Raw genomic sequence first — 27,888 nt, forward strand, 5'->3', positions numbered from 1 at the left:
CCAGGTGGATGGAGCACTTGTCCCCTCCCAGAACATGGGAACCCGACCGCTCTGGGTGTCCCTGCACCCGCCGGCATCGAGACCAACTCAGCCCCAGCCCCGGCTCTGGCTCAGTGAGGCAAGTCCAAACTCCAGGGCCACTGGGTGAGGTGTGGCGCTGGAGCCAGGCAGGAGGGAGGATGGGAGACAACCTTCATCGTTAACAGCAAAGCCCTGACCCCTCGTGGCCCTGCTCTGCTGTCACCTGAGTCAGCAGCCACCAACCCCGGGATGTTCTTCATCGCCACAGAAACCCCGGGCAGCTCGGGCTGCCACCGGCCACTGGGCCCGGCCTCTCCCCATGGAAACCAAACAAACACCATTGCCACGTCCAAAACCTCCAGCCCATCCATCTCCCTGCTCTGACAGATGGTGGCAGGTCCTAAGTCACCTCTCAGCTGCAATTGGGTGATGTGCTGGGGTGGCACAGAGCTTTCCCAGGGCGGACTGACCCTGGGCCAACACCATTGCAAAGGCAGAGGGAGGAGGTGGGCACGCACAAGGAAGGGGGATAAGGCAAATCTCCCCCTGCCCCTCACTGCCATCTCCCACCCTGGGAATGGGGACAGATCCCAACCCAGCTCTGTGGCTCTTGTTGGAAGACGAGAGCTTTTTTTAAACCTGCTTGTAAGGAGACTCGCAAACAAGAAAGAAAAGGGAGCTCCTTGTGCAGAGGGGATGTGGCTCCGTGGTCAAACACCGGCGCCTGGGAGACTCACACTTAATTCTGGGTTGTGCTACAGCCCTTCTGGTGTGCCCTGAGCAGACTCGGCCACAGCCAGGGCTGCTGCCACCTTCCAGGCCCCAGCGCCCTTCAACAACACCTCCTGGCCTAGCTCCAGCACCCAGCCCACCAGTGGCAGCCATAGACCCCAGCACCCACCAGATACAACCCCGGAGAGGGGCTGGAAAACCACCTGGCACAGGTGTGACCTGAGCCAGAGCCGGGGCTGCTCAGTCCTGGGAAGCATAAAGGAGGTTCATTCCTGAGCCGATGTGCACACCCTGACCCCTCGTGCAAACTCTTTGAGTCCAGCAGCTGAGCACGGCTCCTCACCAGCTGCAAAGCGGGGGTTGCATCGAGAAAAGTGGGAGTCACATCCTGATGGAGTGAGACTCTGCCACCCAGCCACCTCCAAAAACCCAGCAGGGGAAAACTCCAAGCCAGAGACTAAAAATCATCCTTGGGGTTACCCAAATCTCCTGGTTCAAGCCCCAGACCCCCTCGTATCCTCAGTGAATCTCTGTGGAGTGGGCACCTACTCCTCAAACTTCAGATCCACTATTTTTTTATTAAAAAAGACAGAAAAGAAAAAAAAAAGATTAAAATATTTCTCCCCAGTGAGGTGCAGAGAAACACTTGCACATTCGGTGCCATCGTCAGCAACTCCTACACCGCCCCCCACGTACGCCACTGCGAGGGGGAGCAGAAGAGGGTGTATAGGCACCTACAGTGACAAAAGAAGATTTCTGTGTAATTTGGTTAATCAGTCAACTGAACAGCATGAATCCATAGGAAACTGCCCTGTGCTCCTCAAACGACTCAGTCGCCTGGGGGGCAACGAAACATCCGTTGCCGGTACAAGCATCACCTGCCTCTAATGGATCTACACCAATGACCCTTGCAAAAATCCCAAATCCCAAATGCAATCCCCAGTTTGAACACGCTGGCACCAGCAAATGCAAAAAAAAAATAAAAAAGGGTTTATCAAGTTTTGCAATCCCCAGAAAAACTCTTGGTGCTGCCAAAGGGGACCCTGCAGTGGCCTCACAGACCTCAGCATCCTCAATGCTTCTTTCCCTCAGAACCCCTCAGTCCTGTCAGCTAAAGCAAAAATCAGAGTGCTTGGATGTAAAAGGGAAGGAAGGGAAGAGAAGCAGCTCGCTGGCCCAGGAGCCAATTACAACAAATGGAAAGTGTTTTGCTTTTTAATCTCGTGATTTTTTAGCTAATCTCTCCTTTGGAAAGGGACGATCAGCTCAGCACTGGGATGCTGCTGGGGGGATACAGCACTTGCAGAGTCCCAGCTGGGATGGCAACTCGAGCCCTCTCTCTCCATTCCTGTCCTTTTTGGGTGGATTTATCCTGGCTTTTTCTCAGAATGACAGTAGAGAGGCAGAGAAACAATAGCAGAGCTTTGGGAAACTTCTGAACAGGGGATTTTGCTGTGTTTTTGTCTACATTTCCTGAAAAGGGGAGTTTTCTCTTTTCAAAATATTCTTTTCACTTTGAGTTTTTCACTGGTTTACACAGGAGGGTTCAGAGGCAGGAAAACCCTCCCCAGCCCCTGCAGACCTCTCAGTTCCCGTGGGCTTTGCCCCTTCTTGGGAAAAAAGCTGAGTCCTATTCGTCATCTGCCCAGAGGTCATGGAATCACAGAATTATAGAATCATTTCAGTTGGAAGAGACCTTTAAGGTCATCAAGATGATGCTTTTCCTGCTGCAAAGGGAGTCCTGCTCCCAGGAAATTCATAAAAATGGGAAGCTTTAAAAGTGGAAAGAACCACAAACACCCAAGAATGGGTTTGTTTCCTTCTCCAGTCCAGGGTAAGACCTTGACAGGATCCAGCAGAAGGGGAAAACCAGACCCAGCAGTCCAGGAGAAGACGGAAGTCTCCTCACTCCCCGCCACCGGGGCAGTGTCCAGCAGCACACCAGAGTCAGGAGCTGGTTGGAACCTCTTCGCCAACCCAGACGGACTCATCCATTCCCCCAAGCACGTGGAGAACCAAAGCAGGGAGGAGGCCATCGGATGCCATCCCCAGAGCCCATAAGTTACAGCAGGGAACAGAGTTGCATTTGCCCTATTTCTTATCTGCTTGGAAATTGCACTGCTTTCCCAGCTGCAAAGGCAGCTCTGTTCCCAAGAATTTCAGCAAAGCCATGACCTCTTTCCAGGATCGTACAGTATATGGTGGCGGGGAGCCAGGGCTAATTATAGGCACAGGAAAAGGGGAGAGAGGGTTTGTAAAAGCTCTACCTTCCCAGCAGCAGGGAGTGGGGCGTCACAGCCCCAGCCAAGCCCACAGCAGGAGCACCCCAAAGGGCTGTGAAACCCAGGGAAGGAGAAAGAAGGCCAGGGATAGGTGCTCCTGGGCATCACTATCCCTCTTTTCTGGGAGGATAAAAGCCAACATAAATCTCAGCTCACAACACTCCCCAATTCCTATGTGCTCTGGTGTAGAAGAGAAGCCCCTCACAGGGAGTGGGACCAACGCTGCCCCAGCACAGGTCAAGTGCCAGCACAGCACTGCCCCGGCTGCCAGAATAAACATGGCAAGAAGCAGTGTTGCTCAATGCTATGTCGGGAATCTGAGTTTGGGTTCCCTATGGAGACCCCATCTCCTATAGCTGAGCGATGCCACAAGCCCCTACCATGCCCTCATGCCCTGGCACTGCCCAAAAGCTCAACCTGCAGAGACGCTCCCCAACCTGGAGGCAAATAAATGTGCATCAATTTAAATGCCAGCCAAGGCTCTCAGGCAAAGCCACGTGCAGGCTTAGAGCCAAGTTCATTGTCGCTTGCTGGGCAATGTCACAGGAGCCACCTCCCTCCCCCAACTCGCTGCAGGAGTGGACAAGGACACGGAGACACACATGCCCACGAGACCTTCCAGCACGGAGGAGACTGGGCAGAAAAGCACAAAACAGGCAGCAACTCATTTAGCCATGGTCTCCTCTTCTGAGCCACGTTGCTGCACAAAACAAAACCCAGGTAAGGTAAAAATCCCACCTATTATTTTCTTGAGGGAGGAAAAAGAAAAGCCAGGAACTCTCTTGCTTGCCGCAATGGTTTTCATTTTCCACCAAATCAAATCGAGTCTCAACTCCGGCTGCTGGCAGATCCCCTCCCTGCCTGCTCACTGCCGTGTGTGCCTGCGCATGTGGGAATGTGTGGGTGTGCGGGTTTTGTTTTGCTTTCTGCACAGGCTCTGCAGACCATCTCCTGCTCTCGCCGATCGCAGCCTGCGAGGCTCAGCCCTGCTCTATTATCCGGAGGGATGGACTTCCCATTTCTCCAGCTTTAGCCTCATGCGAGGCTGCTCTCCTCCTTCAAAAACTTCCAGAAACACGGCTTGCAGGTATCCCAGCCCCCTGGGTGCTGCAGAGCTGTTGCCATTGCCAGTCGCCCCAAGAAGGTCCCTGTGTCTGGGGGGGTGTCAGGGCTGGGTGCTGTGGAGGGGGAGTGTGGCTGTGCCAGGCCGGGACGGGGGAGCCGGTGGCACGGAGCAGGGAACCAGCTCAGCCTCCCAGCGGGAAGGCAGCCGCTCACTAAGGGAAGGAATCTGCCCATGCACGCTGGGGCCAAACGATGCCCTTTTTTAAGGCTCCAGTGGCAGTGGGAAGGGGGTTCAGCATGTGCTGAGCTCACCTGGCTCCTGGCGAGCCCCTCGGAGTCACCTCCCACCAGCTCCCCACATAATCCCAGCTGAAACCTCACCCTTGGCACCTGGCCCCTCACAGTGGGGGCTCCCAGAAACTCTCCTGAGGCCAACCAAGCCTTGGTGCAACCAAACCAGCACTTTTTATGTGACACCCCCATCCCCAGCTCCGACACCCCAGATGGGGACATCCAGGGATGGAGGGGAAGATGAACAGAAATGGCATCCCCACAGTCCACAGCAAAGACCCTGGGACTGCTGGCACCTGCCCAGCACCCACTCCTCTGCAGCAGTGGGACAGAGAGGCAGGACCCATCCCCACGGGCAGAGCCCACTTCGCCCAGCTCTGCCAGCACATCCCAGCAGAGCACGTGGCCATGGCAGGGCCGACACAGCCCCTTCCCGCTCGGCTCCGCAGGCGCCGCCGCGCACGGCTCAGCCCTAACGGGATAACAAGCTCACAATGAGATCCTAATGAAGGATTAGCGAAATACAGTTTAAAGAGATTAAAGCTGGGTGCAGCACTGAAACTTTCTTATTTATTTAATTTTTTTTTCCTGAGAGCCCAGCAGAGGTGAGACCCGGATTACAGCCAACATGGACAGAGCTGGCATTCACTGCCAGCTCCAGCAACTTGGGATGGTTTTTCCATTGCATTCATGCAAAGAGGGGCTGGGGTTGCAAAAAGTATGGAGGAACACACAAAAAATGGCTAAAATGGCTCGTGGCGCCTGCAAGCCCTGCCCAAGGCACTTCACAGCGAGCCAGAGGCTTTCTTCATCTCTCCCTTCCCACACCAGTCCCTCCCCATCTGCATCCCAGCTGCGCGATGCTCTCGGTCCTGTTCATAATGACTGTTGATGTTATCCGCCGGAGCCAGAGCCTTCCAAGGAGCCCCAGGGAAGCAGGTACTCAACTCTCATTCAGGGAAAGTTATTAATAGTAATTTCTTGGCTCTACACAAACAGAGCAAGAAGTCAGCCCTGGCCTCGGAGAGCTCGGCGTGACTGCCAGCCCCACGCGCTCCGAAAGGTCAGGAGTCTGGTTCGCCCCCAAATCAAAGGAGAATGTTTAAAATAGAAAGCAACACATCTGGGGTTGCTTTTTGGGTTGTTTTGGCCACTCGTATTGTCTTCTGCAACCACCAACACCACAAATTTTCTCCTCCCAAGAAAGGGCAATGTGACTGTCACCCTATCACAGGAATCCAGGAGTGGGAATTCACTAAACCAAAAGTAGCAACACCCCAGCAGAGAAAGGAATGGGAGAGCAAGGCTGGCACTGGGGGATGGGTTTATCTCACGGGCAGTGGGGCAACCGCTCAAAGCCCACCCCTCATTTCAGCCAAGTCCTCAAAAGCCACGTGATGAGAGGGAGGTGGGGAGCTGAGAAACATCCCTGTTGAGAAACTACAAAACAAATCAAATGAAGATGTTTGGAGCAGATCCAGATGTTTATTAGTGACGCACATGGAGGTATAAATAATTATCCGGTAGGAATTTTGTTCACAGGCAGCTCTCCCTTATCTAATCAGATCTCAGTGCGACATGGCCCTGGCCTCCCGCTGCTTAAAAAGTCTTGAGAAAACCAGATACAACATAAAAAAAACCCTCACTAGGGGCACCAATTTAATCCCATTAATCACTGGACACTGGGAGCAGAGCTGCCAGCACTCAGATCTCATACAGGCACAGCTCAAGGGAGGATTTTTTCCCCCAGTGGAGCACTGGAGGGGGGGCAGATCCTGCACAAAGGTGCAGAGCGGAGCCAGGAGCCGAACCCTCGCACTTTACCCACAGGTAAAGTGGCCCATGTGGGAACAGAAGGCACCACGGCATCAGCCGAGCTCCTCCACACCAGCACGAGGAGCTTGCCAGGCTCTCGTCTGTAAGAAACCAACTGCTTAAAATACGCTGGCCAACAAACCCCTCCCTTGTCCGGCCGCGTGGTACTGACCAGCCACTCCAGCACTCGGACACTGCAATTACCTTAAAATAAATGGACCACAAACCTCAAGAGGCCGAATGGCTGAAGGGGATGAGGATGATGGGGAAGGTGCCCCAGCAGCACCTCGTCCGGAAAGCCGGGGGGACTGGCAGCTGCCAGTGGCTGTTGTGACACCACCAGGAAGCCCAAGCTGAAGGGTTCACATGCAACCAAAAAATAGGTAGAAAAAAGGCTTTAACATCTCAGAAAACCCACCTGAGCTGATTTTTCCTGGCCCTTAGCATCACCTAACCCGTGGGAGGTGCCAGCCCACGGAGACAAACTCCAACCCTCCGCGCCAGCAGCCCTCGCCCTGCCAACCCCCCCCGCCAGCATCTCCAGTGGTTTTCCAAAAATTCAACCAACCCAACCCACCGTAGGCGAGGCTGCAGAGGGTTTCACAGAGGCCAGAGAGGAGCAGTGTTGGAAACTTACTGTAGGAAATTGGCCGCTCAGCTCCAGCTCCTTGTCCCTACTGGTGGGAAAGTCTATAAATCTCTAATAAAGAAAAAAAAAATCCCCTCCCATTTTATTCCTTCTCTCTCCCCCCAACTCCACTCCAAAGGATTGCAAAACGGAGAGGGCAGCCGGGGCTTGGATCTGCAGCATTTCTGAGTTCCTACAGAGTCTGGGCTCTCTGCCACCAGCAACAGCGGCTCTGGGGGTGTGGAAAAAGGGAGGAAAAAAATAAAAAGAAGAAGAGGAGAAAAAAAATTGTATAAAAAAAAAAAGTCCTGTTTATTTTGGGGGATGAGAGAGAAAACTTGCACTGCACAAAGCGGGGTGGGGGAGCAACGCTCTGGCACTCCTGCAGGCACCGCACGCTTGGGAATCAAAAAGACTTTTGGTTAAAATGCCTGGATTTTGGGTGGGAATACTGAGCTTGCAGAGGATGCTCTTTCCCAGGGTGTACACGGGTGATGAGTGATCTCATACAGAGGGAGGGAAGCACCTCCTGGGGCAGCTGGACCCCCCAGGGGCACCCATGGGTGGCAGCGGCAGCTCTGCCCTGCCCTGACGCGGCCCCAGGCGCTGTGAGGGGAATTACTGAAGACAGGCTGGAAGAAAAGTCTGCTCCAGCCATGACCCAGATTCCCCTCCAGCCTGATCCCTCACTGAAGTCATAATCCTTGGAGGGCTTCTGGTCCTTTTTTTTTTTTTAAATACATCCCTGCTCGTTGCCATGGTGACGAGGGGGATGCTATAATTTCAGCATTATAGACTTCAGCACGAGAACAGGAGGGAGAAGGTGGTGGAAATATGGACGAGCTGCACTGGTAACACATTTAGGGAAAAAGAATTAAAAAAAAAAAAAGAAAGAACCAAGGCAGCACCTTGACTTGAGCAGCAGAGGCTGGAGGAGCAGGGCTGTGTTGTAGCTGGAGGGATTCAGGGAATCATGGGATGGTTTGGGTTAGAAGGTACCATAAAGCCCATCTCACTCCACCCCCCTGCCATGGACAGACACACCTTCCGCTAGACCAGGTTGCTCCAAGCTCTGTCCAACACTTGAACACTTCCAGGGATGGGGCAGCCACAGCTTCTCTGAGCAACCTGGACCAGGGCCTCACCACCCTCACAGCCAAGAATTCCGTCCCAATATGCCATCTAACCCTGCCCTCTGGCAGTGGGAAGCCGTTCCCCCTTGTCCTGTCACTCTAGACCCTTGTCCAAAGTCCCTCTCCAGCTCTCTTGGAGCCCCTTTAGGCACCAGAAAGAGTTCCAAGGTCTCCCTGGAGCCTTCTCTTCCCTGGAATGTGGATTTGCTCCTGTCCCCCGGCCAGAGTACCCACTTTGGGGCACTGTTTGGGCAGCAGCTTCCCTGGACATGGATGTTACAGACCCTGCAGGGCTTTGGGAGATGCAGCAGACCTTGCGGAACTCGAGGCAAACCCGTGGAGGAAACCCCTATTTTGGGGTGGCTTTAGCCTTGCCCACCATGGCTCAGCACCTGGACGGGGCCAAAACCAACCTACTTTGCAAAGAAGCAGCTCCAAAAGAGCTGCCCTCCCCTTTCTACCGTTATTCCCCACCACCTTTCCTTTCTGCCCTGCTCTGCCCATGGCAGGTCCCAGTGGCATCCCATCAGCAGCAGGATGTGGGAGACCCTGAGTTCCTGTCCAGTTCCCAATTAGAAAAAAAACTACCACTGCCCTGTGTTTTTGCAAGGTCATGAGACACCTCTGGGTGCTCTTAGTGTCACACTATCATGGTTCAGCCCAAAGAGCCCCTGGGTTGATGTCTACGGGTTTTCAGGCTTGTAGGTGACCCGTGACCCCATTGGAGGGATGGATTGTTAACCCGAGGGCTTCAGCCCCCCCAAATCCCAGCAGCCTCAAGCTCTCCTACAGCACAGAAACAGCAAAATTGCATGAGCAGAAGCTAAACCAGTTTTAGCCATGTTTCCATCCTCCTCGCACCCCTTTTCGCCCCATCGTCGGGCACTGAACCGGCACCCGCTGTGACGAAAAATTTCCGAGAGACTCATAAATAAAAATAAGATTGCACACAAACACCTCTGCCCAAACCCAGCCTAACGGCCTGTGACCCCCCTCATCACGAGGGAGACAGGCTGCCAGGGGCTCACGGGGTCCCAAAGGAAGCCAGAGAGCCCCAGGGAACGCCAGGCCCACACCACGCTCGCCCACGCACGAGCAGGGAGGTGAGAAAAAGGCTCCGGTCCGGTGCGCGGCACCCGGCACAGCGTCCGGCACTGATCCGGCCGTGCAGCCTGCACCCCTCAGCCTCGCTCTGAGGGGTGGGAGAAAGACCTCAACAGCAAAACCCAGGTGGTCAGCACCAGGGGGAATGGAGACATCACCATCGGTCCTGCACTGGAGCCACAGTGCCTGGGAACAGCTCATTGGGGGTCCTCAGAGGGAGATGTGATGCTGGGGCAAAAGGCTCTCCTGAGCTCTAAATGCTTAAAAAAACCCACAGCACATCATTGCAAAGTAGGAAATCCAGGCATGGGGCAGTGGGTGCCAAGGACGCCCCACCAGGGCTTGCAATGCTCCTCGCAGCAAAAAAATCTTGTATAACTCCAGGCAGAAAAACAGAGAGAGCATTTTGTTTCCATGCCCAAAGCAAAGCCAAACCACCAAACCACCACCTTCAGCATCCGACCTGTCAGCCCTTGGGCCATCAGGGCGCTTTCAGCAGTGCCCCAAGCTCCAGATTTAGCCTCAAAGGTATTTATCTCTGTGAAGCTAAAACCAAAGATGTATTTGCATAACAAAAAGACCCCGATGCTTGGTGGGGACAGGCCATGCAAAGCAGCCTCCCTCACCAAGCAAAGGCGCTCAAGGTCACCCCAGCTGATGCTGAGCTCAAGGTCACCCCAGCTGATGCTGAGCTCGCTGTGGCTGGTTCTCTTCCCTGGAAAGGACAAGGCAAAAACATCTTCCCTTATGGGAATCATCTTCCCGACCTTCCCACTTCCACTTCGTCCAGCTGGAGCAACCCTCTCTGGTGCAAAGCCAGGCGTGAAGTCTTCCTCACTAACACACACACACGTCTGGCCCTAAAGCTCAAAGACCTGAGGGCAATTAACAGATTTTTTCCAAACTCTCTCGATTTGTGACGAGACCTGGGCTCACCATTTCCTCTCCTGGGTGCCAGTGGCCGGAGCAAGGACGGGCAGCTTCGTCCCCTCAGGAGCAGCGTCTGAAGGGGAGCAGGGCAGTGAGGAACCCAGCCCTTGGCCCTTCCCCAGCAGCAGTCTCTTGGAGGAGGGAGAGGGTGGCCCAAATGCAGCTCCAAAAACAACTGGGGACCCCAGGAGCAACCAGGAACTCACCCCGCCAGGACCCCCCGCCCCTCCTGTGGGAGCAGGCGGAAGGCACAGAGCCGTGCTCAGCCCTCTGACACACCAGGTCAGTACCCGCTGCCCACGCCGTGCCCACAGCTCAACCCACAGCTCAACCTGGCACCTGTGTCATTGTTTTGGGACAAAGTCCCTTCAGCAACTGGCACCACCCAACTCATCTCCTCCTTATCTCACACTGGTGCACGCTGCTGTGGCACACGCCGACCAAACCCCCTCCTGCCCACCATCCTCACAGCTCACTCAAAGCTCAACCGTTCCAAAAACCCAGGAGGTCACACTGAACCCCAAAAACCACCGTTGTGCCCCAGGCCGCCTCAAGAGCCAGATGCTTGCCTCTCCCCCCACAAGGAAACGCCAGCTCTGGGGAGAAGATTGATGGAGGAGCAAGAAGCAGCCACCAGCTGCCGTGGGAAGAGCCCTGGCTGCCTTTGCCACCAGCATCCTGCTCCAACCATTTGTTCTGCTTCTATTTTAGAAAGCGCTGGGGCTCGGTTCTCCACGGCTCCCAGCCTCCCTCCCAGCCTCCCTCCCAGCCTCCCTCCCAGCCTCCCCACCGCCGAGCGAGGCGACAGATTTCTGCAAAGAGGTAGCGCCGGCTCCGCTCCCCATCTTGGCAGCGGCATCCGCGCGGGGCCGGGGATATTTTTGAATGAGCGAGCCGAGAGGTGCTAGTTTTCCTGGCAGCTCATTGCCGGTGCGTGGGAAGGACGGCCATGCCGAGTCAGGGAAGGTTGAGGATGGATCCATGATTGACCCCTGTGCTTAAAACCCTGGAGACGAGGCATCGAGTCCTCCCAAGTCACACAAAGTGAGATGTCCAGCAGTGCATGGAGCTCTCTGGGAAAGCATCACCCAAGAAATGAGGCTGGAGATAAGGCCTGACTCTGGCTACATCCCAACTCACAGCCTCGAGCCCTTCCTGGGAGCCCCCACACTGGTCCATGCTCTTGAAGGAGAGCCTGGCATGCGCACACTGTCCATGTGATCCCAAGTGCTGCTCCTCACCGGAATACCAGATGGAAAACTGCCCCAAGCCCACGTCCAAGCAAGCTCTGCCTCCACCCAACCCTTCCACCCTGTCCCAGTTATTGAAATAAATTTGCTGTTATCAGAGGGCTTTCCTAAGGGCAGAGACACATATCCAGGGAAAATGTGGTTTACCCCCTGGGATAAACCCAAGGGTTGGAGTGAAATGATCTTTAAGTCCCTTCCAACCCAAACCATTCCATGAATCTGTAATAACCATGCCTGAAGGTAAGGTTATAACCTCGCCTCTACCATGACCTCCCTGGTGATGCCAGTGCCGAAGGAAATGCTCAGTGACACACACAAATGATTTGCTTTCCCCCATGGTTTTTCCAGCAAATTCTGAACTGGTCCGAGTGCCACAGGCCAAGGCTCCATGTTCATGGTAGAGCCAAAGCCAGAGCTCCCTGCAGTGGAATTTTAAAGGGCAAAAATTCCCCCCACAGTGCCCAGCAGGGAGAGGGTGCTGGTGGCAGAGCCAGGTTCCGGCAATGCCAGGATTTTAACAAGCTCTGGGGTCTTCAGCCACTCCAATCTACCACTCATTGTCCACCCGAGCAGCACCGGGGTCCCCTCTCGGAGGAGGTGCCACATTTGCCACAGGACACCACAGCCCAGGGATGGACACCACTGGCATTCAGACCAGACAGGCTGTTCCTCCCAAGCCTGGGAGCTTGCTCTCATGGCAGTGGGAAGCCTGTGGGTACCAGCTCCATGGGGACATTTATCAGAATATTTAGACAACACACCGACAGCTCAGCCTATGGTTACACAAACACATGACCCCTCTCTGCCTCCGGACCATCCAAGACTGGTGAAAAACATGCATTTCTTGGCAGTCCCAAGCTTGCAGAAGGTCCTCTCCCACAGATGCCACCACAGACCAGGAGCACCTGTGCCTGGAGCCCAATCCCAGCCACTCCCTGCCCCAGCCCTGCATGACGCTGGTTTATCTGCTGGTCCCAGGACTGACCACCTTGGCCCTGGGGCGGGCTGGTCTCAGTGACTGCCCTTGCAACAAAAAAAAAAGGCTGGTTGGTCAAAATAATTTGTCTACATTCTTTATTTTAATTTTTTTCTTCCCTGTCAGTGGAAACTCCTGCTCCGGCGCTGTGTCTCAAGGTTACTGCTTGGGGTGGGGGAGGATTTCAGGTTTTACAACTGAAAAATTCCAGACAAAAGCCCAGAAATGTTGCCAGTTTTTCACTAAAGTTCTTCATCCAATTTATTTAATTTATTTAAAGGGTTTTTTTCTTACACTTGATGCAGCAGGTTTTAAGCAAACTCCATTTTTTCAGCCCCTCAAATCTTGTCAGCTTTAACAGAAAAGTGTCACTGACGCCTTGAACATTTTCCATTCTCAATTTCTTTTCTAAGGAAAATCAAACCAAACTAATCTGACCCCACATATTTTTTCCACGTGCACAACATGGGATGTGTTCCTGAATATGGTGCCTAGCAATTTTTCCCTGAAGTCTTCCAATAATTGGAAAGGAAAACATTTAAAAGTAAAAAGAAAAATTTCATCTTCAAAATAAGAGAAAAAAAGAAAGATGCTTTCCAAAAGGATGGAGGAAAGTCACTTTGTTCCAAAAGGCACTTCCATTTAAAACGGAAGATGAAAACTTTCAAGCAGGGCTATTTATAAGCACTGCTTATATCCATCAATAGCACCTTCCACCCAAAGCTTCACCGCATCCTCCGGAGCAGGAACCCCCCTGCCGACAGTCCCAGCACCCCCAGGGCTGCAGGATCCACCTCCTGCTGATAATCCCCCATATTGCAGGAGAAGGATGAGGAGGAGGAATCCTACTGGGAATTCTAAGATGATCCCTTGGCAGCCCTGGGGTGGGCTCAGGTCGGGGACCCCACAGGCTGCCTCCCAAATCTCATTACTATTTTTTGGGGCTGGGAGGAAAAAAAATTCAGGAGCCATGGATTTGCCCTGTCTCCTTCCAAAAAAAAAAAGGCCGATGAGGCAGCAGTGCTGCAGTGGGAGGTCACCCTTCCCCACAGCCTACAGCCCCCCACCCGTGCCCCAAGCCCCCCAGTTGGGGGGCGACTGAGGCACCTCCTCTTGGAAGCGGTTTTGGGTTTGTGCCGGACGCTTGCTGGAAGCTGTTTGAAGCTCTGGAAAGAAAAACGATTCCTCCTCCTTCCCTTCCTCCCTGCCCAGAAATAGGTCACTTAATTACCCCCTTTCCAACCCCAAACACCACTGACTCAGGACAGGAGGGGGGAGTTCTTTCACCCTGTGCCGGCTCATGCCCGGCAGCAGCCCAAAGCCACCGTGCACGGCTTTGACCTTGAGCTACCATGCCGGCAGGACCTGGGTGCCAGGGCACAGCAAGCACAGATGGCAGGGACTCAGCTCCCCCGCTCTGGACTCCAGTTAGCACTGATCAATTAAAGAGAGGATGGTCAGGGCCGTGGGTGCTGCCGACCCTCTCCACGAGCAGCCACGGGCACAGCCGTGTGCCGCCTCCAGGAAAACCAACGGCTAATTGCATGTTGGGAAATCATACATGTCCTGCTCGGCACGGAGTGAAATGCACGGCCCTGGCACAGTCTGGTCTGGCTGCTTGGGGATGGGACACCACAGTGGGTGGAGGCAGGAGCCTGACACATCCCGGCACAGGCATCACCCCGCCCTTCCACCTTGTCCTCACTGCATGCACCAAGACACCCGCCCAGCACCGCTCCCACCAATTCAGGCTTCGCTTTTGGTAGCCAGGGAGCAGCAGCACTGCGTGCCCACTCCCCTTGGGACCAGAGTGGCACGAAGCTGTTTCAAGTCCCACTGGGTGCCACAACAGCACTCGGCATCAGGAACAGGCCCCGGCAGCTGCTTTGGCATCCCAGCACTCAACGACAACCGGGACATCTCACTGCGACCAGGCCCCTCCAGGTGACAAGGAAGGTGGCAGCAAGGAGCCCCACAACCACTGCACACACCTCATCTCATCACCCCCTTTTATACAGGGCTCACCTACAGCTCAGGAAAGCAGCAAGGGAATCAGGGAGCAGCTGCTGCACACCCCCAGCCTCGGCATGACCCACACAAAAACAGGATGAGTTTCCCCAAAAAACTCTCCCTGTGCAGTTCAGTGGTTCTGCTTCCTCATCTTTTTAGCCCCCATTTAAGAGAAAGCAAACGTACAGCCTATCCCTCGCAAAATAAATCACCCCAAATTGATTTCCTGCATATTTAACAAACCCTTGCTCCAAGTGGGCACTTTTTTAACAATTTTTTAAAGGATGCAGCCTCTTGTCTGTTTTGTAAGTGGTGAGGACCTACAGCAAGGAGACACTAAGAGTGAGGGGAAAGGAAAAATTAAAGAAGAACCACAAGCAAAGCAAAGTGGAGTGCGAGATGCAAACCGACAGATCCGGGGAGGCAGAGCTGCTGGCAGGCAGACGGCAAGATCCATCTTGAAAGCAAAAGCAAACTGCTGCTCACACAGGCAGAGGGAAAAACCTAGAGGTCTTCAGCGCTGCCTGAGCTCTGATCAAAAAAAGTGATTAACAAATTTCAGCTCTTCATTGAAAGCTTCCCTAATTAGAGGAAGAAAGGAAAAGAAAAAACAAAACCAAACCCCTGAGAGGTGCATCAGGTGGTGAAGTCTCAGACACCAGCGGGGGGGAAGGAGGCAGGGGGTGATGCAACCCACAGTCCTGCCAGCACAGGGAGGGCCAGTGTGGCCAGGGGCACCCGGTGCCTGCCCCGTGGCACTGGCATGGCCACAGGTTTCCGTGCCCCCCCAGCCTTCCTCCTCCTCCTCCTCTGACTCACTTGCTTTCTGCTCACCGCGTCAGGCTCAGCGGCAGAGCCGAACCTTCCCGGGGGCAGGACTGTCATCTGCAATAGAGTCACCTCTGAACTTGGGACGGCTCAGCCTCCAGGAACTGCCAAAATAGTGATGAAAATAAGAAAGAGTCCCTGGCCCGAGGAGTTTGCCCTCCGAACAGATGGGACGGCGGCGGGGCGAGGCAGGGGGATATTTTTAGCTCTGGTTGCAGATGGGGAAGTCCGGCACGGCACAGACACGGCATCAGCACGGCAGCCCCACCACTGCCCATGCAGCTCACCGTGGCTTGGGCCACCTCCATGTGCACTCCCAGGTATTAACGGGATTTAAATGGGATGTGTCTGCTCACTTCCCAAGCCTCAGGCATCACCTTCCAGGCTGGCTCACACCACCACGGCTCCGCATGGCAGGTCACCAGCACTGGGCTATTGGGGGCACTCAGTGGGGCAGCAGTGGTTCAGCAAAGTGGAGTTGATGCCAGCAACCCACATCCCTCCCCTCTGTCCCCTCTGTTCCCAAAACAGCCATGGCCCTGTGATCCATGACACAGGAGGGACACCACACAGTACCCAGTGGCAGGTCCCTCCCAGCATGCTCCAAGCGACGCCAACCCGACCCTGGGAAGAACTCTGGCTTGGAAAGAAGAGGGAAAAGCAATTTCTGCCCCTCACCACAGACGCTTTTTTAGATTTAAATGACTCGCTCAGGGTCCCAGTGAAAGAGCCCATACTGAGCCCTCCACACCTCATCCAAGCTCTCCTGTTCCTTCAGGATGAGCCAGACAGCATCTCCCCCCATCCTCATGTTCGTCCTCTCTCCATGAGCCAGGGCCTGCACCAGCATTGACACCTCCCTGCCAGACAGCTGCCAGCACCGGCTCCCGGCACGCGCCAGCACCGCAGCAGCTGGGTCCCACTCCCGTACTTTTCGTCCGACACTTTTGGCTTTGTTCTCTCTCGCACAAAGCCGCTGTGAGGCTGCCCTGGCAGCACGGAGGGACCTTGAAGTGGATGTGGTTTATGACCATATTTAGGCTCCTTTACGTTGCCAGATTCGCAATAAAGGGCTGCAGCATTAAATGAGACTCAGACCCCACTTGTTTCACTTGGCAGCCTGGGAAAAATCCACCCCGGGTGACTCCAGCACCGTCCATGCCCCCGCCCTGCCCGCTCGGGGACAGCACGAAATAGCAACAGCCCTTTCCAGCTCTGCAGTTACACTTCCCAAGCACTGCCAAGAGCCCCACAGCAGTGAGGAGGGGGGAATTAAACCCAATTAAACCCATTAACCATCCCCCCCCTCCGAGAGCAACACCAAAGCATGGGGAAGCACAGGGACATGCCCAAGGTCACTGTCTGACAAAGCTGTCACTTCCCAAGGTTCCCAGAGCCCCCCAGCAGGACCGAGCACGTGCACGGATGTGACCACTCAGCCCAAGGAGCCCCCGAGCCGCTTTGTGCCCTGGGGAGAGCCGGGGCAGGAGGGGAAGCACCAAGCCACCTGACACAGGAGCTAATGCCCCTTCAACACGAGCATGTTAAATCCCTGCCGTGGCAGAGGCACTGGCGAAACCCGAGCAGCGGCCCCACTGCTGCGAGGACATCAGCCACCTGCTCCGAGCCAGCACAAGTGTGGATGCCTCAGCCTGGCAAAGCCACGACAACTGCAGGGGCTGAAGGACAAGGTGGTGGGGGAGGAAAGGAGAAGCCATGAGGCCCGTCCAGAGGTCTATGACCTTCAGGAGCCCATGACAGCAATCCCGAGGGCAGGGCAGGCAGCTTGCTTTGAGTTACCAAGGGACACGAGCAGCCCCAGCACTCCCAGGCCAGGGCCACCAGCACCAAATTGGCTCAGGGAAGGGAAGAACATACCCAGAATAACACTTACCTACACCCAAAACCCGCAGCCTCGCCTGGTGAGCATCCCCATCGCACTGAGGTTGGCAAAGCCCTGTCCCTGTCAGCAGTGAAGATTCAGGCTGGCTGTCCTGGGACAGTGCTTTGAGAACACTCACCTTGGTGGAGCAGAGCCAGCCCGAAAACCCACATGTGGCCACAGGCACTGTGAGAGAAAGGGCTTTGGAGGGGCAAGATCAGGCCTTCCCTGGAAGGCAGGCAGACAGACAGAGGCGCTGAGCCAAAGTGCCAGGGGAATTTGCACCAGCACCAGTGTCTGTGTGCCTGCCCGGACCCCTCCCCTCGCAGCAGGGAGTCACCGGCCAAAACCCTGTGGCAGCTCCGACAGCCGGGGAGGACAAGAAGGGGGGTGGGGGGGTCAGCTCAGCTGGTGGCCATGCAGAGCCAGGGGTGCCATGGGGCTCCTGGGGGGAAGAGGGAAGCAAGCACACACGTGTGTCTCGCTGACGGTGTGCTGCTCTCCTGCGCAAGGCGGGGGGAGGGGGGGAGGAAAATAAATAAAAAAATAAAAGCCAATGACAAAGCCAAAGAGGTTTGGGAACTGCAGGAAAGGGATAAGGCACGGGCAGGCAGGCGTCAGGGATACCGAACAGCCGCAGATGCCGGACGCCCTGTCACTGCATCCCACCCCGGCACCGCTGGCCCCTCGCACCGCCGAGCCAAGGAAGCTTTCGCCGCCCCGGGGTGGCCGCGGGGGTTTGCCCCCCACCACAGCACCCCGCTCCGGCCGCTGTGGGATGGAGCCGCGGCACTGACCCCCCCCGCACAAACAATCCCAGCTGTCGGGCTCCGGAGCCGGCGCTCGGCCAAGGCATGGACGCTCCCGGACTCGATTTACCGCCGGCTCTCCCAAAATCTGCTCTTGCCAATCAAACCGCAGCCCACACCGGCACCTCGAGCCTCACCGGCGGGTCCCGCCACAGCCCCTCCGTGCCATCATCCCACGGGAAGGCAGCCCCCAGCCCCCGAAAGCCGCTGGGCCCTGCTTCTCTCCGGGTCCTGCCAGGCCGCGGCGGGTCCCACTCGGGGGTGGCCGCGGTGTCGCGGGTGGGTTCGTGGGCATGGATGTCCCACGGGGACGCAGCCCACCGCCCCGGAGCGGGGTGAGTACCCCCAGTGCCGCCCCCGCCCCATCGGCAGCACCCAGCGGGACCATCCCGGCGCGTCGCACCCGGCCACCGCATCCCCCCGCGTCCCGCATCCCGCCGTGTCCTGCACCATCCCCCGCGCCCCCCACCCCCCGCCCCGTGTCCCGCACCCCCCTCACCTGTCCCCGCAGCGCCCGGGCCGAGCCGCCACCTCTTCCCCTTCCTCCCGCTCCCTCCTTCACCTCTGCACCATTTTGGTGACGGTTTGTTTTGAAGCGGCAGGGGGAGGAGGCAGGAGGGGGGCGCGGGGGGAGGATGTGCCGCTGCCGCCGCCGCCCCCGCCCATCCCCGCCGCCTCGGGGCGGCACCGCGCGGCGGTCGGGGGGGTCTCTCCGCTTCCCCCCACCCCAAACACCGACAGGCGCCCCCCCTCCCCCGAAGGCTGCCCGAGGAGAGGAAGGGAGGGAGGCGTTCTCGGAAGTAGCGCCAGAATCGCGAAACGTTAAAAAAAAAAAAAAATAAAAAAAATTAAAAGAACAATTAAAAAAAAGGAAACAAAAAAATAAACAAACCAAATCGGCGAAGAAGAGCGAGAAGGACCCACCTGAGCGGGGCGCGGACCGGCCGCTGCCGGGGCTGCGGCGGAGCCGGCGGGGAGCGACCATGGCCGGGCCCGGCCCAGCGTCAGGGGCGGCGGCGGCGGCGCGGGCGGCCAATGGCCGCGGCGGGGGGGGCGACCGGGAGGGGACCGGGAGGGGACCGAGGCCAAGGGGGGGGCAGAGCCGGGACCTCCCCTCTCTTCCCCGCAGGGTCTGGGGTGGTCCCCCCCCGTGTCGGTGGGCAAGGGGGGTCCAGCCCATCCCCGCGGCCGAGGCAGCTGCCCCGGGGTGGTGGGGGGACAGTGGGTTCTGCCCCTGCTTCCATAGCGTGTCATGCTCAGAGCAGTGGGTCTCTGGGGTCAGAGTGTCCCGAAAGTCACACGGAGGACATCAGCTGCCCGTGGAGGTCCTAGTTCTGCTGCCAGGATGCTGGATCTGGGACTCAGAGGCAGTGGAAGGTCCCGGTTCAGTGTCCGGCACCAGCACAGACCCCTCGTGGGTATGACCCTGCCCGTTGTGCCCTGACACAGGCCAGGGGCTGCTCCTGCCTCTGGTATCCCCACTGCACAGGACTCCGGGGGCTCCCAGCCCTCCTGGGGCTCCCAGCCCTGCCCTGGCCCTTCCTGCAGTGCCATGGCCTCAGCCAAGCACTTGGCACCATCACTGGGATGGCTCCATGTGCTCCTTGGTGGCAGGGCCACAGCTCCCAGGCCTTGCTACAAGTCGGGACACTACATTCCCTGCTCCTCCAGTAGCTGCAACCTGGATAAATTGCTTTGTGCTGCCCTAAAGAAATCCATAAGGTCAAACAGTGACTCCCACCTCCATGCCAGGACAGTTTGGGGCTGTGGATTGGGGCAGGACTCTGGTTTTTAGGGGGTGCTGTCCCTGTCTTGCTGCTATGTCTGGTGCTGTGCATCCACAGCCTCAGGACAGTGCTGGCAGTGGGCACCAGCAGCCTCGGGGCTGGGGGTGCGGATGGAGCTGATGGCTGGCGAGCTGCAGACCTCCTGCCTGCACCCCAGGTCCACAACAAGGGGCACAGCAGGAGCTGGTGTTCCCACTGGATGAGTTCTCCCACCACCGGGAATGCCAGAGAAGTGCTGTATGGCACAGCTGGGGCTCAGCATGGGGCACAGGCTTTCCTTTCCCAGGGCACACGTGGCATGGCAGGCCTGGGCGGGCTCCCACGTGCTGCACAAAGCAGTAAAAATAAAAATGAGGCTGGTGTGGGACTGCTCCCGCTGGAAAAAAGCTTGTGCCAGGGGTTAGAGCCTCCACAGGAGATGTTTCACGGGTCCCCCTGACCAGTGGAATGCAGCCCACCTTCTGATACCAGCAGCAAGGAGCCCAACACCAGTCCAGTGGGACTCCAGTGCCCCATAAGTCAGGGATACCAAGTGATGACTCTATCACATACAAGGCCACTGTCCCAGCACAAGGGGGACTGGGGACCAATGACAAGGATGTCTGAGTCCTTTTGGGTCACATTCAGCTGGAGCACTGGGAATACAGGCACTCCCAATGTCCTTGGAGCACAAAACCAGATGCAGAGGAGCTGCTGGGGATGGGGGCAGAGTCACTGCATTTTCACCCAGACAATGCCCATAGCCATTAACACAGCATCACATGGTCTCCTTGCACAAGCCCCCACGGCACAGGGCACTGCACAAGCCCAAAACACCCAGTTCCCTCCCCAAAGGCCTGGGGTGACACAGGATGGGGCTGGGGTGTACTCCCATAGGGACTCTTCGTCATGGCTGGCTCTGCCCTGAGCCCCATCCCAGGCCGGGAGGGCAGGAAGAGGTTCCCTGATGCCAGTGACTCAGCTGAGGGGGTTGTTTTGCAACACGCTGGGTGTGGGAGGCACCTGGTGCGTGGAAAGTAGGTGGAAAATTATCCGACATTCAAGGTGTGTGGTGAGCGCAGGGCCAGGGAGGCTGGTGGGCAGGGAGCAGGCTGGGGGGTGATGGACCTGCAGCCCGAAGCTGGGGGAGGGGGTCCCGCTCGAGGGCTCTCAGTGGGACAGCAGGTGCTGAGGGCCAGGATGGTGACTCTGGGCTGAGCTTCCTCACGATCTGGTGCCTCTGCACCTTCCCCACATTGATCTGGAGCAAACAAAACAAAGGCACAAATATCTCCATTAGGGTGAGAGGTAAAGACGGTCCTGACAGAGAGGCCGGATCTGACCAAGCATCACCGGTGGCACGGGCACCTCAGCCTCCACCACCCCTCTGACTCACTGACACAGTTTTCTGCTGGCTCCTTCCTCCATCCCGATACATATTTCTAGTGGACTTTTCAGTGCGTTTGGCTTTTTGGGGCTGTTTGTTGTCAGTTAGTTATTTTATTATATTTATTGTTAGAAATAGGGTTATTTTTAGCACGCTGTTGGTTTAGATAGAGATGGGATTAGTCATCTCACCAAGAGCTGTTTGCAGTCTCTCCTCAAGGATTTTCTGGGGTTTGTTTTCCAATCAACTGAGATCATGTATCCAAAGAAATAAAAAATAAAAATAGAATAACGCGCAGCAGCCACACTCTGGTGCCTCTCCATGAGTTACGGGATGGAAATGAGGGAAGGATCCAACCCAGGATATTTATGAGACAAAGACAAGAACATTACTATGAACCTCAAAGTATTTTGGAAAGTCAGTTCGAGCTAGGTTTTTTTTTTTTTGGTCTCTTGGGAACTGAATGCTGAGTAACTCCCTTCCCACACCAGGCTGCTGCTCCGTACAGCTGGTACGCAGCCTCTTGACAGTGGAAACTGCTTTCCCTTGCCCTATGCCAGCGTGAAGAAGGCAGGACTCCTGGGTCTTCTGAGATATGCAGCCACCTACACGCTCAGGCTATTAAAATAAAACCATAAAAGACACCCAAAAACCTAAAGTGGGAAAAACATTTGTTCCTCTCCCACACTGAGCGCAGGGACAGGAGCGGCGTGCGGGGCAAAGCCAGGAGGCCGAGAGCAGTGTCCTGTGCATGGAGCAGCATTTCCACCCTCCTTGCTGCGACTTTCTGTCTCTCCTTGCTGCCATTCCTCCTTCTGAGCCAAGCAGGAGCAGACTCCCATGCCAGTTTCGGGGAGACCAGTTTGGCTCTTAAAGATCGGAGTTGGATGCAGGGAGGAAACAGTTCGTGGCTCATCTCATCACTTGCTGGCGTAGAAGTGCCACTGCCAGCTCGTCCCTGTCAATGCTGATGCCCTTGGGATGCAGAGCTGAAAGTGAGAGAGGGGATGGGGGTCCTGTCAGCCCCACATGAGCTGGACCCTGGCCTGGGGTAGGGGGGGTGATACCCTTGGTGGTCACACAGCCCGTCTTTGGGGGCGGGGAGAGGAGCAGAGCTGTGCAGAAAGATACACTCACAGGATCAATCCCAACTCTCCAGCCCCGAGCCGAGGGACAGCCCCGGTGACCCTCAGGGTCCCTGCCAGCCCTGTCGCTGCGGCTCCCGTGACCCCCGTGCCCGTGCCGGGGTGACTTGCCCAGGGCACAGCGCAGCACACCAGCTGCACGCCCGACCCGCAGGAGGACAAGGGTGGCACACGTGTGGTGATGAGACGGGGGGGCCGTGCGAGCGGGGAGGAAGCATCGCCTTCACGTGGCCCCCCCAGCACCTCCCCCCCCCCGCCGCCCACCCCGGCTCGGGCGCGGGAGGAGGATTATTTGCCCTCGCAGCTGGCGAAGGCCCCAGCATATGCCCGGGGCAGGGAGGGGGGGAACACTGCACGGAGCAAAGCCGCCGGCGCTGTTCCCGGGTGACCCTGCAAGGCTGGGTGTGGGGTCCCTCCTTGCCCCGGCCGTGCACCCCCGCCGGCCCCCCGCTCCTGCAAACGCTCCCTTTCCTCCCTGTCCCCCCCTTCCTCTCCAAGTCTAAATTCTCCCACAGCGTCCATTGACGTCCTGCCTGCGTCACCGTCTCCAGCACAACCAGACAGCACGTGGGAGAGGCAGGTTAAAGCGGCAGGGCCCTGGGAGGGCTCCAGCTGCGCACCCCAACAAGCGGGGCCGCGTGGGGAGGGGGCGCGGGAGCCCGGCGGGGGTGGGTGGGGGCTGCCCCGGTGAACCCCCCCACCCAAACGGCCCCGGGGTGCTGGTGCTGCCGGGAGGTGTTTCCCACCTCACCCTGGGAGGAAGCGGCGCAGGCTGGGGGGAGATGAGGGTTTTTTTTCCTCTCCCGTCGCAAGGTTTGCACAGGAGCATGAACACATTTTGCTTCCAGGTCCGTGCTCTCATCCTCCTTCCCTCCCTGCCGTGCTCCAAACCCACCCCAAATGGGGATCAGCAGCTCTGGTGGCCAGGGAAGACAGCTTGCTTTAGATGTGTGAGCTCCCCGACCCTGCTCCCAAAGCCAGAGCCAGACTCCTGAGTTTTTTTCCCGGCTGTCGGGCCCCCAGCCAGTCCTTGTGCCTTTACATCTGGGCTTTGCCTCTGCCCGAATTACGGTGCAGCTTGGCTGGGTCCTGGGGCTGGGAACGGGGTTTGCACGCAGGGGAAAGCGCCAGAGCTCTGCCAGGGCGTGGGATGCAGCGAGTTTTCCAAGGGCTCAGATGTGGGGTGCAGTGAGTTTTGCAAGGGCTCAGGAACCTTCCCTGAAGCCCACTCATCATTTCTGCTCTGGGACATTGTCTGACAGCCCCAGCTCTGCAGGACATCCCCTTCCCCATGACTCAGGGTGTCAGGGTGGGTAGGAGAGCACCCCCCGCCCCAAAGCACAGCCCTACCTCCCCTCTGTGACCACACCGCAACCCGGGGGGCTATTTTTGTCCCTTCCCTTCTATTTATTGTGCCAGAGCCATGTGTGGCTGGAGAAGGCTGTGGTGTTTGCTTTGTGATTACTTCCTTCCCGCCCATAACCTTTTGCCTTAAAATGGGATTCGCCCTGATCCTGGACCCAAGGCCGGGAAGCCTGGGCAGCATGCCATGAGCGCTGGCACCACAAGGCTCTTGGGGGGCAGAGATTCCTGGCTCTGACCCTGATTCTGATGCAAATCTGAGTACAAACATGATGCCTTTCAGCTCCTCAGGGCACAAAATGCAGCCCTGAACCTCCTCCCCTGGAGCATCCCCAGCCCCTGCCCCGTGCCACTGGCACTGCTCCATTTGCACCCAGCCTGTGGAATGCTCAGCTTCCAAAGGCAGACAGATAGGCGAGTGGGAACCATCATGGTGAGCCCTCAAACAGGAGCCACCACGAGAGAGGGGAAAAAAAATTAAAAAACTCAAGTTGCAGAAGGCAGCCACCTTCAGTGGGGGCCACTTCTTGCATGGGCTACCAGGGCTGCAGGGCTTGGACCAGCCTGGAGATCAGCTGATAAATTGTGGGGGGTGGGGGAGGACCCCCTGCTGTTGCAAAGCATCAGTGCAGCCTTGACCTGGCCACTGGTCTAGGACTTTTTGCCATCACTCCCAGCAAGCTGCTGCCTCCACCCCTCTGTGGCACAGACTGTGTGGGACCTGCTCACCGTGGTTTATGCTCCATGGGCTAACCACTGTGGCCAAGCCCTGGTGGGAAATGTCCAAAAGAGAAGGACTTGGAGCTGTTGGGGGATGAGAAGCTCTATGTGACCTGGCAACACAAGCTGGCAGCCCAGAAAACCAGTGCTCTCCCGTGCTCATCCCCACAGCATGGGCAGCAGGTGAGGGGGGAATTCTGCCCCTCTGCTCGGCTCTGGTGAGACCCCACCTGCAGTGCTACCTCCAGCTTTGGGGTTCCCCGCATAGGAAGGATGTGGAGCTGCTGGAGCAAGTCCAGAGGATGAGATATTGGGAAGAAATTCTTGCCTATAAGGGAGGTGAGGCCCTGGCACAGATTACCCAGAGAAGCTGTGGCTGCCCCATCCCTGCAAGTGTTCAAAGCCAGGTTGAACAAGGCTTGGAGCAATCTGGTCTAGTGGAAGCGGGACAGGGAGTGGAACGAGATGAGCTTTAAGGTCTCTTCCAACCCAAATGAGCCTGTAATTCTGTGATTCTGCAGGCAGCAAACCCAGCTGGGGTTTAGCTCAGCCCAAGCTGGTGGCAGCTTTGCTGGTCTGTGTTGGAGGTTTCCAGCTGGGACAGCAGCAGTGCCTGGGGCAGATCAGGCACAGCAGACACCTGCCCCCCCCCATCTCCTTCTGCTGGGGGTTTATCAGCCAGGGAGGCGTCTTTTAGCACCTCAGAGGGTTAAGCCCAGCATGAAGCTTATCAGCTAATGGAGACTGGGAACACTTTGGAGCACCTTGCAATTTCAAATTAACCTGATCTCTCCTTTTTCTTCCCAAGCAGAGAACTGCAGCTCCGCTCTCCCCATTCTGGTGCAGGTGGTGGCTGCGGCAGCCGGCGGGTAGAGCTTCAGCAGCTCCCCAAGGAAGTGCATCTCCTCCATGTGTAGGAGTAACTGCTGACTGGGAGCAGCCCAATTTCCAGGAACTCCCAAAAGTTACAAGCCTTCACGTCTTGCTGAATCAGTGCGAGATCCAGAGCAGCTCCACACTGCAGCCTGGAGAAAGCAAAGACCTGGGTTTCTGCAGCCAGAACTTCAGTGCTGAGCATGAGCATCTTCATCCCCTCATCCTCGAGACACTATCTATGATTCCTGCATGCACACCTGGCCCTAATGAAAGGGCCCAGCGCCTCCCCATTGCTCAGCCAGTTAAACCTGCACGAACTGAGCCCAGTGCACACAAAAAGCCTCTCCTGGGTGAGGTCCTTATCACCTGTGAGTCAAGGCAGCCTTGCTGCCGTGGGCCCGACCCAACCTTGGCTGGGATGGGAGGTGCCTGGGGCTCTGCACCGCAGATCCGGCTGTGTGCCACCCTGCTCTGCCCACAAAGGGAGGCTGGAGCCCTCCTGGCCACGGCCCTGGGGAGCGTGACCCTCCGTGAGGCTGCGGCCAGGCTGCCCTCGCTGCTCACTTGATCCCGTCTCCTCCCCGCCTAATCCACGCTCCCCTCCCGGTATCCTCTGCTCCACTTTAATGCCAAACGTTGGCCGGCAGCCACTCGGCTCTGAGGACGCCTTTTTTCCTGGTTATGCAACGCACGGCTGAGCTGTTTGCCTTTTGCTGCGAGGATTTTGGGGAGGCTGGGCTGGGTACCCTGTTCTGGGGAGTGGGCAGGTCATGGGGTGCCCCAAAAGGGGACTGAGAGGCAGCACAGTGGTTCCCCTCCCTGCTCTGTCCCTGAGGCTTCCATTCATTCCTAATCCATTCCTCTTCTCCTCTTTCCAGGTGTCCCCCAGGGTTCAGCCCTGCTCCCTTTCCATGTGGACTCTATGCTGCAAGAAGAGCTTTCTGCAAGGTCACAGCATGCCTGGTGCAGCATCCCAGAGAACCCTGCCACAGCATCCCGGCTAACCCTACCATGGCATCCCAAATAACCATGCCATGGCATCCCAGCTAACCCTAAAACACCATCCCAAGAAACCCTGCCATGGCATCACAACTAACCCTGGTGCAGCATCCTGGCTAACCCTGGCACAACATCCCAGCAAATCCTGCTGTAACATCCTGGCTGTCTCTGCTGGCTCCCAGTCGGGATCCTCACTGACTCTCAGTGTGGTGGTGGCAGCCCTGTTTCACACACCATGGTGCCCTGGCACTGCTGACACCGAGTCCTGTTTTGCTTTGCACACAGGTCAGAGCAGCACAAGCACTGTCCAAGGACCGGGGGGCACAGCCCCAAATCTCAGCCAGGCCCCCAGGGCCAAGCCTCCCCAGCCCAGGGCCTCCCCTCTCCTACGAGCAGAGGCTCCAATAGCCCCTTCCAGACCATGGGTTTATCTACTCCACCACAGCCCTGCTTCCATGCTGGGAGCTTTGGAGATAGGTGAGAACTCAGGAGAGCAGGGATTTAAGGCTCCAGCTGCCGTGCCTGGGAATGCTGTTCCTGGGCTGACGTACTTGGCAGCTTCTGCACTGTGGGCTGGGAGTCAACTGTGCCACCATCTTATTTTGGGGTAGATCTGGGGTGCCCACTGTCCAGAATGGAGGACATGCCTCCAAGTCAAAGTTTTGGGTGCCCAAACATGTGCCTTCTTCGCTGCAGCCTGGGACCCCCAGCTGAGGCTGCCATGCCCTTCCAAAACCCACCATAGCATAAGAAGCTGCCAAAAAGCCTCTTCCAGGGAATGAAACATCCCCAAACCGGGCGGCTTTGAAAGGCATCCCGGCCACCTGCCACCAGACCCTTGCTCCTGACACCCAGCAGCCTCCCTGTGCCCAGCTGGAGCCCACCAAGGCATCAGGGGGAAGGTTGGGGCACTGAGGACATTTTGTTCCCTGCTCTCCCCTTAAATTATCCTGCCACATATAGTAGATCTTGGTGCTATTTTTAGGCCTTGCTTGTTTAATTATTGAGAAAGATTTTGAAGGATCTCTTGAAGGCAAGGAGATGAGCACCCAGGGTCCTCACTAGATTTCCCTTCCCAGAGCACAGGGCAGAGAGCAGGGCCATGACAGCTGCCATCTCCCCCATCACCACACGAATCCTCCAACATCAGCTCCAGCCTGCATTGCATTGCCTGCAGGGATGGCCACAGGGATGGAGGGAGCAGGGCTGGGCTTTGGAGCTGGTGGGTGAGCTGTAACCACCTCTTGCACAGGAGGGGGAGCGGCTCAGGGGCCAAAATGAGGGACAAACCCCATCCCCAGAACAACACTAGGCTGGCAAAAGGGACCGTGTTGGAGCTGGGGAATGCTGAGTCCCAGCCAGCAAAAAAGAGTGCAATCCAAGTGCTGGCTTCTACCAGGAATGGATGTGGCCCAGAATTCACTAGTTTTAGTTTTAGCTAAAACGGCCACTTTTCTTGCTGAAAAGTGACCTTATTCTCATCTCACCAAGCAGAATCACAGTGGCAGGAGATTTCTTTTTTAAACGGTTCCTTTCATGTTTCCACTTACAAAAAGGCAGAGAATGGCCTTTATTTGAGATTAAAGGGGTTTGGTCAACTTGAAATCCACTGAGATTTCAGCAAAATGGTACATAATAAAGTACAAGCCAAATCCTCAACTGGCATCCACTGCCCAGGCACCTTCATCTTTCCAACACCTTTTCGTACCTGTCAGCAACCTGGCCCAGGACTTCAAGGGAAACGTTGATTTGCCCCAGGTGCTGGGCTCAGCCAGCTAGAATTGACTGCCACCAGATATCCAGGGTATCTGTGATGTGCCCAGGTTTCCTAAGGAATATAGGTGTATAGTTATGTATTTAATCTGTTCGTCCTCCCC

General features: G+C 56.6%; 1 protein-coding gene across 12 annotated transcripts in view; it reads right to left on the bottom strand.

Annotated features, from left to right (window-relative positions):
• MEF2D (myocyte enhancer factor 2D) overlaps nt 1–27,888 on the bottom strand; it is a 100,849-nt gene that overhangs the window by 63,982 nt on the left and 8,979 nt on the right. For 2 of the 12 annotated variants that reach the window (XM_027667782.1, XM_027667779.1), the window contains exon 1: nt 18,256–18,398. The exons of 2 other annotated variants lie outside the window; for them this stretch is intronic. The gene's annotated coding sequence lies outside the window, so the exon portion shown is untranslated. Of the gene's footprint in view, nt 1–6,843; nt 7,107–16,959; nt 17,051–18,255; nt 18,399–18,680; nt 18,751–27,888 lie in introns of those variants that run through there. 8 more of the 12 variants (XM_027667784.1, XM_027667780.1, XM_027667793.1 and 5 more) reach the window with 8 other exon arrangements.

Source organism: Corapipo altera, unplaced genomic scaffold (genome assembly GCF_003945725.1).
Source record: "Corapipo altera isolate COAL_440 unplaced genomic scaffold, ASM394572v1 106, whole genome shotgun sequence".
In the NCBI taxonomy this organism is placed as follows: Eukaryota; Metazoa; Chordata; class Aves; order Passeriformes; family Pipridae; genus Corapipo; species Corapipo altera.